Source organism: Prionailurus viverrinus, chromosome C1 (assembly GCF_022837055.1).
Source record: "Prionailurus viverrinus isolate Anna chromosome C1, UM_Priviv_1.0, whole genome shotgun sequence".
Classification (NCBI taxonomy): Eukaryota; Metazoa; Chordata; class Mammalia; order Carnivora; family Felidae; genus Prionailurus; species Prionailurus viverrinus.
In genome coordinates this window covers 149,150,737-149,164,325 of record NC_062568.1, presented here as the reverse complement: position 1 = coordinate 149,164,325, position 13,589 = coordinate 149,150,737, and the positions used below count along the sequence as shown (strand labels likewise).

Sequence of the window (13,589 nt, the reverse complement as noted above, 5' to 3'; positions counted from 1 at the left end):
TTCTCTCTCTCTCTCCCTATGTCTCTCTGTCTCTGTCTCTGTCTCTGTCTCTCTTTTAAAAAAAAGTAGGCTAGGGGCGCCTGGGTGGCGCAGTTGGTTAAGCGTCCGACTTCAGCCAGGTCACGATCTCGCGGTCCGTGAGTTCGAGCCCCGCATCAGGCTCTGGGCTGATGGCTCAGAGCCTGGAGCCTGTTTCCGATTCTGTGTCTCCCTCTCTCTCTGCCCCTCCCCCGTTCATGCTCTGTCTCTCTCTGTCCCAAAAATAAATAAACATTGAAAAAAAAATTTTTTTTAAAAAGTAGGCTAGAGGCACCTGGGTAGCTCGGTCGGTTAAGTGTATGACTTCGGCTCAGGTCATGATCTTGCAGTTTGTGGGTTCGAGCCCCGCATTGGGCTCTGTGCTGATAGCTCAGAGCCTGGAGCCTGCTTCTGATTCTGTGTCTCCCTCTCTCCCTGCCCCTCCCCAACTTGTGCTCTGTCTCTCTCCTTCAAAAATCCAAAAAAAAAAAAAAAGGTTAGGGGAGCCTGGGTGGCTCAGTTGGTGAAGCATCCGACTTTGGTTTCAGCTCAGGTCATGATCTCACAGTTTGTGAGTTCGAGCCCCACATGGGCCTCTGAGCTGACAGTGCAGAGCCTGTTTGGGAGTCTCTCTGCCCCTCCCCCACTCTGTCTCTCAAAATAAACTTAAAAAAAAAGGTAGTTTAAAGCAGGTGTGTTTGTTATCTACTGCTACGTAACAAATTATCTCAGAATTTAGCAACTTGAAACAATAAACATTATCTCACAGTTTCTGAGGGTTAGGAATCCAGGAATGGCTGTTTCTGGTGGTTCTGGCTTATCACGTCTCCTGAGATTGCAGCCATTTGAAGGTTTGAGCCGGACTGGAAGATTTGCCGTCAAGATTTGCTTTTTTACATGGCTGTTGTTAAGCGGTATTAGGTTCTTGCCATGTGGGCCTCTTGGCTGCATAAGTGTCTTTAAATTTTTTTTTTTTTTAACGTTTATTTATTTTTGAGACAGAGAGAGACGGAGCATGAACGGGGGAGGGGCAGAGAGAGAGGGAGACACAGAATCGGAAGCAGGCTCCAGGCTCTGAGCCATCAGCCCAGAGCCCGACTCGGGGCTCGAACTCACGAACCGCGAGATCGTGACCTGAGCTGAAGTCGGACGCTTAACCGACTGAGCCACCCAGGTGACCCTACATAAGTGTCTTTAAAACTATTGCTGGCATCTTCCAGAGTGAGCAATTCAAGCGGTATCAAGACAAAAGACACAGTATCTTTGATAATCTAGACTTGGAAGTGGCACATCATCACTTGTGCTGTGTTCTATTGATCACCCGGACCAACTGTGACAACCGTGACACAATACGGAAGGGCATTACACAAGGGTGTGAACATTAAAAGGCAGGATCATTTGGGGTCATCTTAGTGGCTGGATACCATCACAGGGAATCATAATACATTATATATAGTTAAGGCAGATACTTTAAATGAATGAATATATATTCTTTGGGCAATAATTTGATGTAGGGTCAAGGCCTTCACTACGAGTATGGATCTGTTTGGTATTCTGAGGTATCTTTGTTGTATAAACTATCCATGTAAATCATCATCTGGGATTTCCAGTTTCCCTTACTTTTGAAGGAGAAAAAATTTACATGGGAAGCAATGAATGCCAAATCCCCCTAGTTTTCTAATTTTGTAGCCACTTCTATACTTTGTCTTACCCCCACCTAGCTTGATGGTAATTTTTATAATCTATTTGCCTTTATCAAGTCTTCAAAGCTTTCATCCTAGCTTTTGTAAAAACATTACTTACTTTCACATTTATTGCTTTTTGTAATGTTTATGTCATTTCAATAACGTGCAACTGATATAATCAAGTTTGAGAATAAACCCAAGTGATTCATGATAGGTATATGAGGTATGTTTATTAAAAAATGGCAACTCCTAGATTTCAGTCTTTTTTTCTTTTTATTTATGTACTTATTTATTTTGCAAGAGAGAGAGAGAGAGAGAGAGACTGTGTGTGTGAGTGGGGAAGGGACAGAGAGAGAGAGAGAGAGAGAGAGAGAGAATCCCAAGCAGGCTCTGGGCCATTGGTGCAGAGCCCAATGAGGGGCTCGTCTCATGAACTGTGAGATCATGACCTGAGCCAGAATCCAGAGTTGGACACGTAACTGACTGAGCCACCCAGGAACCCCTCAAATAGTCTTAAGTTTAGCATGTCCAAAACTGAGCTCCTGACCACAGTGGCTTAAACCTCGTCTTGCCAGCACTTGACAACTGACAACTCCATTCTTCCAGTTCCTCAGGCCAAAAACTTTGTCCTCACACCTCATGTTGTATCTTGTGCCAAAATCTACTGGTTCTACATTTTTTAAAATGTACCGAGAAAAAAAAAAAGTGCCAAGCACTTCTGTCTTCACAGGTGTCACCATGGTCCCAACTCCTGTTACCTGTCATCTGGTTATTTTGGACACCTTGTAATTGGTCTCCCTGTCTCATCTAGTGTATTTGTAGCATATCAGCCAGAGTGAACATGTTAAAAATATGTCAGATCATGTCACTACTTTGTTCACAATCCACCATGGCCAGCCATCTTAAAGGCCAAAGTCCTTACAATGTTAGACAAAAGGCTCTGCTATGTCCTGTCCTCGTCTACTTCCTCTTTTCACCCTATGCCACTCAGCTTCATCCACACAAGCCTCCTTGCTCTTTCTAGAACATGTCAGGATCTTTCTTCTCTGGACCCCTTTTGTACAATGTTTGGGGCACCTGGATGGCTCAGTTGGTTGAACGACAAACTCTTGATTTTGGCTCAGGTCATGATCTCACGATTTGTGAGATCGAGCCCCGCAACGGGCTCTGTGCTGACAGAGCAGAGTTTTTTGGAGATTCTCTCTCTCTCCCCTGCCCCCCCCCCTTTCTCTGAAAATAAACAAATAAAATTAAAATTAAGAGGTGTAAGCTATTCATTCCTCAATTAGAGAAACATTCTAAATCGGTAATTGAAACAGCTATTTAAACTTAATCTAGACAGGTGGCCTAGATGGTCCAGCTCGCCCCCTTGCTCCCTTCAGTACCATTACCTCAACCTTCTTTAGTTCATGAAACTTTCCATGGTCATTCTGGCTGCAGGACCTTTGCACAAGCTGATCTCTCTGCATGACATCCTCTTTCCCCACTCCCCACTTACCTAACTTCAACATATGCGCCTGCTGTCCACTTAAATGCTGCTTTCTCAGAGAAGCCTTCCCTTCACTCCCAACCTGTGTCAGTGTTCCCTATTATGAACTCTCATTCCACCCCTTTCGTCCTGAAACTTTCCAACTTATAAGTATGCATTTATTTTTATGATTTAAAGAAGCGAGTACAAGCTCTCTTAACTGATAATCCACTTGCTGGGTTCACCTCATTAAACAAAGTGCTTCATTCTTCCTACAAAACTCTAATAGGGGGATGCCAGGGTGGCTCAGTTGGTTAAGCATCCAACTCTTGGTTTCAGCTTAGGTCATGATCTCATGGTTTGTGGGTTTGAGCCCTGAGTTGGGCTTTGTGCTAGCAGCACACAGCCTGCTTGGAATTCTCTGTCTCTCTCCTTCTTTGCCCCTTTCTCACTCGCTCTGTCTCGGTCTCTTTAAAAAAAAAAAAAGAAAACCCTCTAGTAGGTATCCAAGGCATGGGAGACCTTCTTCTCCCTTCACCAATTCATTATTCATTCTTTCATTCAACAAATATGCAGTTCTAGATACTGAGGATATAGCAGTTGACAAAATAAATAAACAGCCCTGCCATCATGATCAGACATTCTAGTGGAAGAGGGCAGACAATAAACATTGTACTTAGTGATATGCAATGTGTATAAAACCACAGCAGGAAAGGAGGGAATGCTGTGGATGGGGTGAGTGGATATTGTATTTTTATTTCATTTTTGTTGTTGTTGTTTTAGAGAGAGCACACACACGTGCGCGTGAGCAGGAGAGGGAAAGCCAGAGGGAGAGAGAATCTTAAGCAGGCTCTGTGCTGCATCAGCTTACGCCTTTTATTTTTTAACATTTATTGATTTTTTTGGGAGAGTGTGCACACATGCAAGCAGGAGAGGGGCAGAGATGGATGGGGAGGTGGGCGACCCAGGATTCAAAGCAGGCTCGAAGCTGACAGCAGAGAGCCAGATGTGAGGCTCGAACTCATGATCTAAGCCAAAGTCCACTGCATAACGGACTAAGCCACCCAGGCGCGCCCCCCCCCTCCCCCCAGCTTACACCTCTTAAAAGAATTTCCATCATGGTGCACCTGGGTGGCTCAGTCAGTTAAGTCACTTTCGGTTTTGGCTCAGGCATGATCTCACAGTTCATGAGTTTGAGCCTCACCTCCGGTTCTGCACTGACAGTGTGGAGCCTGCTTGGGATTCTCTCTCTCTCTCTGCCCCTTCCTTCCCCCACCCCCACACTGTAGCATGAACACTCTCTTTCTCAAAATAAATACATAAACTTAAAAAATAAATCTCCATCCTGAGTGTATGGTGATGGGGTGGAGAAGAAAAGCTACAGCTGGGAGTAGAAAGCCTTTTCAGTATCCCTGAAAATATAACCTGAGCACCACTGTCTGTCCAGAGCTGGAAGTTGGAAGTGTTTGTCCTTGCTGTATCTCTGTGGATGCTACTTCAATAAAGTTTTTATATTTTTCTTTTTTTTCGTTCTCTCTCTTTCTTCTTTTATTATTTATTTTGTGCATGCAGTGAAAAACTGAAGATCTCCCAAACCAGAAACCCCCCTTCGTGGGTTGTCTGATGGGTTTAACTGACAGGCTGGTTGAAAAGGCGTGTGGGTGCTAACATTCTCAGGTGCCTTTAGTTTAAAAAGACCAGAGATGATTTGCCTTTAACTAGGGAAAGGTGGTCGATTATATAAGTATTATTCGCTCTTAGTTGTGTGTGTGTGTTTTAAACCTCTTCTTCTCCCTCCCCCTTCTCCTTCCACTTTTCTCTATCACCACTCTCTTTGGAGTTCAAGACGAAAGCCAAGAAAAAGACAGCCACAGCCAGACGAAGTGGTCCCCGGACTGCTGCCCTATGGTCTCAGCAACAAAGGAAAAATTGGTCAAAAGTCATGCTTTCGTTGAAGACAAGGTGGTGGCTCGGCGTACGGGTTAGAAGCCAGGACTGCAAGAGCCATTGAGAGAAGCGAGCCCCAGGGCCAACAGGCTGTGGGTAGTGGGGAGCCGGCTCCAGCCTGTCTGTGAATCCCATTCCAACATCACTCCTTACCCACCGGGGAGGCCGCCTCCCGTGTCCGGTCCCTGCCGGGAGGTGGAGGCCAGAACCCCGGTGAGAGGCTCGGCGACCCAGACTCGGGCGACCGGCAGGTTCTGGCGGAAAGTTGGCAGCCGCCGCCCCTCTCCAGTCTCCCTCCTCGACACTCCACCCCCCTCCGGGCGCTACGGCGGAGGTGGGGGTTGGGGGAACTGGCCTGGTGTTCTGGAACAGCTGCAGCCGGCGCTGGGCCCGCCTGGAATGCGGGAACAGGCTGCGCACCAGGACTTTTATGGAAACTTGCTGCTGGAGGCGGCGGCGGCGGCCAGAGGGCTCCCAGCGGCCGGAGCGGCGGCGGCAGCGGCCGGAGCGCCCAGACCCCTGCCCGCACCCAGGCGCAGGACGCGCACAGCCCCTCCGCGCGCGAGGAGGACACTCGCTGCTCGTCGGCTCCGGGCTGGTGAGAGCAGTCGGGGAACGTGGGGCGGGGGCGGCGGACACGGAGGTGTCGGGTCCCCCGCGGGGGCGGGGGCTGCGGGAAGACGCGCCCCGCCGCCGGGCTGAGCCGCAGCCCCCTGAGCGCGCGGGGCTGCGGCCAGCTGTGGCTGCGCGCCCGGCCCGGCCCGAGGGAGCCGCGTCCTGCGGACTCGGCGGGGTGCCGGCCCGGGTCTGCGCCTCTGGCGGCGCGAGCCGGCCTTGGGCTCTGGCGGCGGTTTCCTCGGCCCGCTCCCCTGCTTTCAGCCCCGCCCGTGCCCTGTCGGCACGGAACTCGGGTGCTCGGGTGCCTTCCCTACTCCTGCAGGGAACGGCCCTCCGCGAGCGCAGTGGGTGCCAGTCCCCTCGCTCTCCCCTCGGGGTCCAAGCAGGCTCCAAGTTCAGTGGCGTCCCCCCCCCCCCCCCCCCACCACGTGCCCCCGGAGCGGTCTCCGTCGCCGCCAGCGATGCCTGCTGTTTTTAAGAGAAATCCTTTCTGGTGCGTCCCTGCGGAGGTTGGGGAGTAATATGTGATTTAACAGCCCATCAGCTACCCCCTCCCTCCAAAGTATTTTCTGGAGGCTATTTTGTCCGAGGTGGGATGTTGGGGTTGCGCAACTACAGTGGGAAGTTGGAGTGGAGTGCGTAATGTGGTCACCTCTGTAGACCTCCCTTGTCCTCTCTTTTTTGAAAACGCCACGCCGTTCCAACTGTTTGTAAACTGTGGAACGCTCTACAGTGCTAAGAATTTACTGGCATTTGTAAAGAAAATAACGAAGTTGAGAGGTTATGATTATCGCAGTGGCTTCGACACCTTCATTTTATATTTATTTGAGGACCATAACGCGAAACAAAGAGAGCTGGGGGGAGGGTGCGGTGGAGAGCGAGCGAGAACAAGGTAAAAATAGCATAAGGGTATGTCCTAACAAAATGTCTGTCCTTGGGAAAGAGGCAGGTAGAAAAAATGAAGTAAGCCATGAGAAATAGTTCCATGAGCAAAGCCATGGGAGCATCATTCATCAGCTAAATTTTGTTAATGAGTTTGTGTAACGGGCCCATTGGCCTGCGAGTCACAGCATAACTATGTGTTGGGTAGTACGATTAGTAAACCTGAGTATTTATGCCATCTTAGTCACACGTCATTAAGTGAACCACATTATTCCCACCGCCCCCCCCCCCCCCCCCCCGTACAGGTTGGATTACTGCCATAAGAAAACTCAAAATACACTAAGTCTTTGAAATTCTTCTGAGTTTTGAGGTGTGCCAAGGTGGAAAATGCATAATTAATCAAACTGAGGGACAGTTGTTTTTTTGAGATCTGTTTAGTATAAATGAACTTTGATTATTTAATACAACTAGTTATGATTCTTCCTCACAGCTGTTAGTCCTCTATTTTTGAAGATCTTTTATACTTTGGAATAATTTAAAGAAAAATGTGGGAAATTGTGTGTTTTATCTACAACAACTCCCTTAAGGAGCCCTAAGCAAAAACTGCAACAAAATTTTTTAAAATCCGGTTTCCCTCAAATTGGCAAAATTCGGTTTTAATGGAAGATTCACACTTCAAAATCCCTTTTCAGCTGGATGTAGTGAAGAGCCATTTTTCTTGTTCACCTTCAATGGAATCTGTGCTATTTTTGAAAATTTGATATGTAAGACTGATCATTGTCAAAATGTGTGTCATCTCGAGATGACTATATTTAGCATCAACAAAGGAATGCGTTATCTAGGCTTTTGAACAGTATTTTTCCCCTGAAATTACACTTGAAGTATTTAGGTTAGGGTTCCATTTGTGAACAGAATGAAAACTGAGTATGTATATTTGGAAGAGATTAATTGGGGATTTAGATTGCTTCCAACCCAAGTGACCTGAAATGACATACTTCTTCATTTAGGAAAAAAGGAAAAAACTTACCGTTATCTTCAAAACACCCTAAAGGCAAATAAAAGTATTGTTTAAATAAAAGCACATGCCTCTAAGAAGGAAAACAATGAAGTAAATGTAGAAAAGTATGTAGTAGGTGGGCAGAGGTCTAAACATTTTTATGGGAGAGAGGATGCAGTATATTTTAGTGTGTAAGGCATATACACACAAAATATCTTGGTAGCTGTTTTATAATTTAGAGGGAAAATGACCTACAGCATTCTTAACAATTTCACATAGTTTTGTTCTTAATCAATTTGTGGTCTGTATCACCTGTGTAGGTTTTTTCATGTTCTCTTCTGGTTTTATAATTGGAAAATTACATATTATTTATATACACTTGGAATTGTTATATTTTCTTTTTCTATTTAAGTATTCAGTGCATAGTTTGGCTGGACTTAACCATAGCGTAGACTTTCTACACTCTGTGATGAGTGGATTTTTACCCTGAAATCCAACTTATTTAACTTCTAGTAAAATTTGTGGGTTTTTTGTTCTAAACTTAATATAACCATATTTATGGTTAAAAATTATCAAGAATGGAGGGGCACCTGGGTGGCTCAGTATGTTAAGCTTCCGACTTCGGCTCAGGTCATGATCTCACCGTTGGTGGGTTCGAGCCCCACATCGGGCTTTGCTCTGACAGCACGGAGCCTGCTTTGGATTCTCTGTCTCCCCCTGTCTGTGCCCCTCTCCCACTCGTTCTCTGTCAAAAATAATGTAACGTTAAAAAATATCAGGAATGGAAAAGGGGACCTTCAAAATGTAACACATGTCTTGTTAGCATTTTGATGTATTTCCTTTTTCTATCAGTAGCGTTTTTTTTTTCTCCCTGCCCCTCCTTTTTTTTTTTTTTTTTTCTTCTTGTCATCTCCTCCCTTTTGCTGTCAGATTAGAAGACAGATTGGAGCTCCCTGGGCCGCGTTTTGAGGTTGGTGAAATTTGACTTCCACCTTCCTTTCTGTGCCTCTTTCTTGTCCTTTCCTCCCCTTTGACTGGGCCTCCGCCTTTCAGGCCAAACTAGGCCTCCCTTTGTCTCTCCATTTTCTTAGTGCTGCCTGTTCATTTAGATCAGGGGCCACAAATTGGCAGCCAGAAGCCACTTACAGCCACAAACAGGCTTAAAAAATAAAACCTGGATTTCCAGCCTCTCTTGAAAAATTGGAGGATGTTGGCAAAACTGGGTCCTTTCTGCACCAAAACAATACCCTGGGACAGGTAGTTGCTTCCCCCTCAGGGTACACAGGCTCCTTTTGACATTGTCTCCTCCATTCCCTGTTGTTTTACAACTAGTCCTCATTCACTTACATTAACTGTCAATTAACACTACGTAACATTGACTTCCACTACTTTTACATTGCCTGACCCTAGACGTCTGCTTGAGTATGCTTGAGTCTTCTGATCTAAGTATGAGGGCAAGTCTGAAGCTATGATATGATGGGAAGTCTGGACCTGGCATTAGGAATCCGGACTTTAAGTGTAGATATATTTTGGTTAGCAATCCTTCTCTTAAATAATGTGATCATAGGAATGAGAAGAACAGGTTAACATTCACTGACACTAATTGCTAGGATCAATTTGAGCTGGAAGGGGCAATGTATTGATAGCTAAAATGAGTAAAAAGATTTTAAGTGGTGGGATTTCAGAAAGCATAGGGTAGGTATTTCTGGGAACTCTTAAATAATCTTAATCCCTTCCCCTCCTGGAAATGTTTAGGAGAGTTTTTTGACCCCTAGAGATTGGCCATAAAGGGGAGTTAACTACTGTTCCTCTTCTGTCTTTCCATCCTCCCCTTCTTTGTAGGCAGGGCCTGGGGCTGCCCCTTCTCAGCGGTGTCCTTCATTTGAAAGGCCATTTCCACTTGCAGAGAAGGTGAGGAAGCCCATTCTCCTCCAGAGATTACCACATCCATGTGCTTTGGAAGCCAACTTCTGGTTTTTCAAGAGACCTAGTTTAATGTAAATACAGTCCATTTTACTTCGTTTTCTATTCATTCATGCATGCATTCTTACCAGCAGCCTTCTTTTGGGAGATGTTAATCATAAGTTTTATTTGGGTTGACTTTGGATTAGACAATTTTCCTGTTCTCTCTTTGTCATTCATTCACTCCTCCAAATATGAGTTGAGTTTGTACTGTGTGTCCTAGTTGTATGAGATGCTAAGGATAAAGAATAGAGTAGAGCAGGGGCACCAGGGTGGCTCAGTCGGTTGAATATCTGACTTTGGCTCAGGTCACGATCTCACGTTTGTGAGTTTAAGCCCTGTGTTGGGATCTGTGCTGACAGCTCAGAGACTGGAACCTGCTTCAGATTCTGTGTCTGTCTCTCTCTCTGCCCCTCCCCTGCTCATGCTCTGTCTGTCAAAAATAAATAAACATTAAAAAAAAAAAAAGAATAGAGCAGCATTCTTGCTTTTAAGGGTACTCCTAGCACAGTGATTGCCCTCTGAAAACTATCAAATACATTCATATGAGTGCAAAGTATTATACTTTATTAATACAGAAGAATGTCAAGGCAGGTTGAAAATAAGATTCTTTGTCACTAGTGAGGAATTGTTTATATTGGTAGGAAGAAAAAAATCTATTTCTAACAGATAAAATAGGATCTAATTTAACATTTTTGAATTGTGACAAGGCTTATCACAGGTTTTATAGTATTTTTAAAGTATAAAGTTATCATCTTTACTAAAGAAATGTAATAAAGTTGTATTTTGTAAATGTTTTTTGAGAGAGAGAGAGAGCACGTGAGGGTGCACAAGCGAGAGGAGAACAGAGAGAGGGAGACAGAGGATCCGAAGCAGACTCTATGGTCCCAACGAGGGGCTCAAACTCATGAACCATGAGATCATGACCTGAGCCTAAGTCAGATGCTTAACCGACTGAGCCACCCAGGTGCCCCAAGTTATATTGTATTTAAGTATATATTTCTGGTGAAGTGAAAAATGATAAAATTTAGGCTCACATTTTATGAAGCTCAAAACAATGTTGTTGTTTGTTCTAAAGACTGTAAAGGGATAGGTTTTAACATTAATTGTAGTATATAGTTAAGTGTTCTAAAACCTTCTTAAAATTTGAGACAAATAATTTACTTGAGTTTAATGAAATGCAGATTGAAAGCTGTCAGTCGTGACAATTCTGTTCCTTGAGAAAGAAGATAACACATTAACACAATGTAACCATTATTATAAATGATAGCTAAGATTTAAAATTCTTTTCTTTTCTTTTTTTTAAACTTTATTATTTTTTTTTAATTTTTTTTTTCAACGTTTTTATTTATTTCTGGGACAGAGAGAGACAGAGCATGAACAGGGGAGGGGCAGAGAGAGAGGGAGACACAGAATCGGAAACAGGTTCCAGGCTCCGAGCCATCAGCCCAGAGCCTGACGCGGGGCTCGAACTCACGGACCGTGAGATCGTGACCTGGCTGAAGTCGGACGCTTAGCCGACTGCGCCACCCAGGCGCCCCTTAAAATTCTTTTCTTAAGGAGTACCTGGGTGGCTCAGTTGGTTGAGCATCTGACTCTTGGTTTTGGCTCAGGTCATGATCTTGTGGTTCATGGGTTTGAGCCCTGGGTCAGCCTCCGCACTGACAGAGCAGAGCCTGCTTGGGATTCTCTCTCTCTTCCTCTCTCCCTGCCCCTCCCCTGCTTGTGCGCACGCGCTCTCTCTCTCTCTCTCTCTCTCTCTCTGAAAATAAATGAATAAACTTAAAATTATTTTCTTGATTCCTGCATTATTTGCTATGTTGAAATAATTGAATATCTAAAAAAGTCAAGGAAAATTAATTTAGAAAACATAGAGGTCAAGCATAGATCCAATGAAATTCTAGAATAGAAACATTAGCATGAATATTTTTAGATCTGATGTACTTAATATTATATTCTACTATGAGATTTACATATTGTCTCACAGCTTGAGCTTCATACCTTAATACTCAACCTGGAAATTATTTTATAACAGCTCCAAATTATACTCTATTCTTGAAACACATTTTATCAGGCTATTAAGTCATTTTCAAAAGTGTCTTAAAGCCTGTCTCACTAATTGCTGTACCTGTTGATACCAATATTAGTATTACCCATCCAGCATATTATGTATATAAATATATATGTGTATATATTTATATATATACACATATATTTCACATACTTTAAAATTAGATAAAAATGGAGAATGATAAAATAAGTAATGGAGTAACAGTCAAGAAACCTGCAGCTGAACATTTGCAACCTCAGATAAGTCACTGAGTCTCTGTGCCTCTTTTTCTGTATGATAAGTGAAGGGACTGGACTAAACGATCTTTCAATTAGCAATAATTGTGCTTCGGATAACCCTCATTGGCTACGATCCTGCCACTGCACAAAGCTGATCTTTAAAGTCTTTGTATAATGAGCTCTAAAAATCCTGATTCTTTTTTTTTTTTAATACTTATTTTTTTATTTTGAGAGAGAGAGCATGCACACAGGAGTGATTGCAGGGGGGAGAGGGGAGAGAGAGAGAGAGAGAAAGAGAGAAAGAGAGAATGAATATCCCAAGCAGGCTCCGTCCATGCTGTCAACAAGGGGCTCGATCACACTCACTGTGAGATCATGGCCTGAGCCAAAATCCAGATTCAGATGCTTAACCCACTGAGCCACCCAGGATTAAAATCCATGTCATTCTGACAGGTAGTAAAACCTATTTAAAACTGAGCTCATTTTCTGACTCCTTAAATGTATTTTCAGATTTAATCTCAATTAATGGTAACTCTGTCTACTCATTTGCTCAAACTAGAAACTTCAAGCTAATTCTTCACAGTATTCCTTGCCTCTCCTCTCCTCTCCCTCTCCAAATCTAAGTGGCCAAAGCTCTTGCAGTAGTGGCCCCACTACAAGGTAAGTTCCCTGGAAGCAGGGACTTTGTCTTTTGGTTCACTTTCATCTCTCACAGCCTAGGACAGTGCCTGGCATATAGTAGGAGCTTAATGAACACGTATTAAATAAGGGCATGAATGGGTCACTATGTCCTGTCAGTTCCACTGCTAAAATGTCTGTTCCAGTTTTTGATTTGTAATGCCACTGTCTTAATTCAGGTGTTCTCTTGCCGGGATCACTGTGTTTGTCCTCTTCCGTGTACCTCAATTTTCTGCATGGCTGTCAGAGTGCTTTTTCTTTCTAGACTATGTATCCAATTCACATTCTTGCTTTAAAACAATCCCTGTCTAGATCCTCATTGCCTATAGGATCAAGTCTAAACTTTCTTAATATGACATTTAGGAATGTTCCCAGTCTGTGCCCCGCCTGTTGTTCTAGTTTCACCATATATTTGCTGGGTAACTTATAGTTCCCCAAATTTGCAACAGGTCGTCAGGCAATTGGTGTTTTTGTTCTTGTTGCTTCTTTTGTCTGAATGTGTGAAATCCTATTTATCTTCTCCTATTTCTCTTTCAAGGTCTAAATCAAATGTCACTATCTCTGTGTAATGTTCCTTAGTCCCAAGCCCCTCCTTTATCCCACCATTGTCTTTTCCACAACTTTTCCATGTTTCTACAGCTCTGTGTATATACTGCTATTATAGCACTTAATATGTTGTGCATTAACTAGTTGCGGTCCCATCTATTTCTTCCAACAAAGCTATTTGATTTCAAAGGCTGTTTCATACAGCCTTTGCCAGGCATAGTGTCTAGTATCCCATTGCCAGGCATAATGTCTACTACAAAGTACGTTCTCCTTCTCACAAAAATACTGTATCATTAATACAGACCATATATGTCAAATTCGGAGAAAAATGCAACCTTTTTGATAAATCCTATCATAATATGCTATAGGCTATGGTAGTATTGTGATACTCTCTCTGAAACCTATGATGAATATTTAGCTGTCTTAATTTAACATGAATGATTAATATGCTAGACTGGCATCATTAAATCCCTTCATCATCCCAGCCTTCTTTATTATG

The 13,589-nt window shown here is 43.7% G+C and overlaps 1 protein-coding gene and 1 pseudogene across 3 annotated transcripts in view; one reads left to right on the top strand and one right to left on the bottom strand.

Annotated features, from left to right (window-relative positions):
* Positions 1-5,591: 5,591 nt before the first annotated feature.
* NEXN (nexilin F-actin binding protein) overlaps positions 5,592-13,589 on the top strand; it is a 48,735-nt gene continuing 40,737 nt past the window's right edge. For all 3 annotated transcript variants that reach the window (XM_047869733.1, XM_047869731.1, XM_047869732.1), the window contains exon 1: positions 5,592-5,716. The gene's annotated coding sequence lies outside the window, so the exon portion shown is untranslated. The remainder of the gene's footprint in view (positions 5,717-13,589) is intronic.
* On the bottom strand, positions 11,854-12,019 carry LOC125174122 (uncharacterized; annotated as a pseudogene).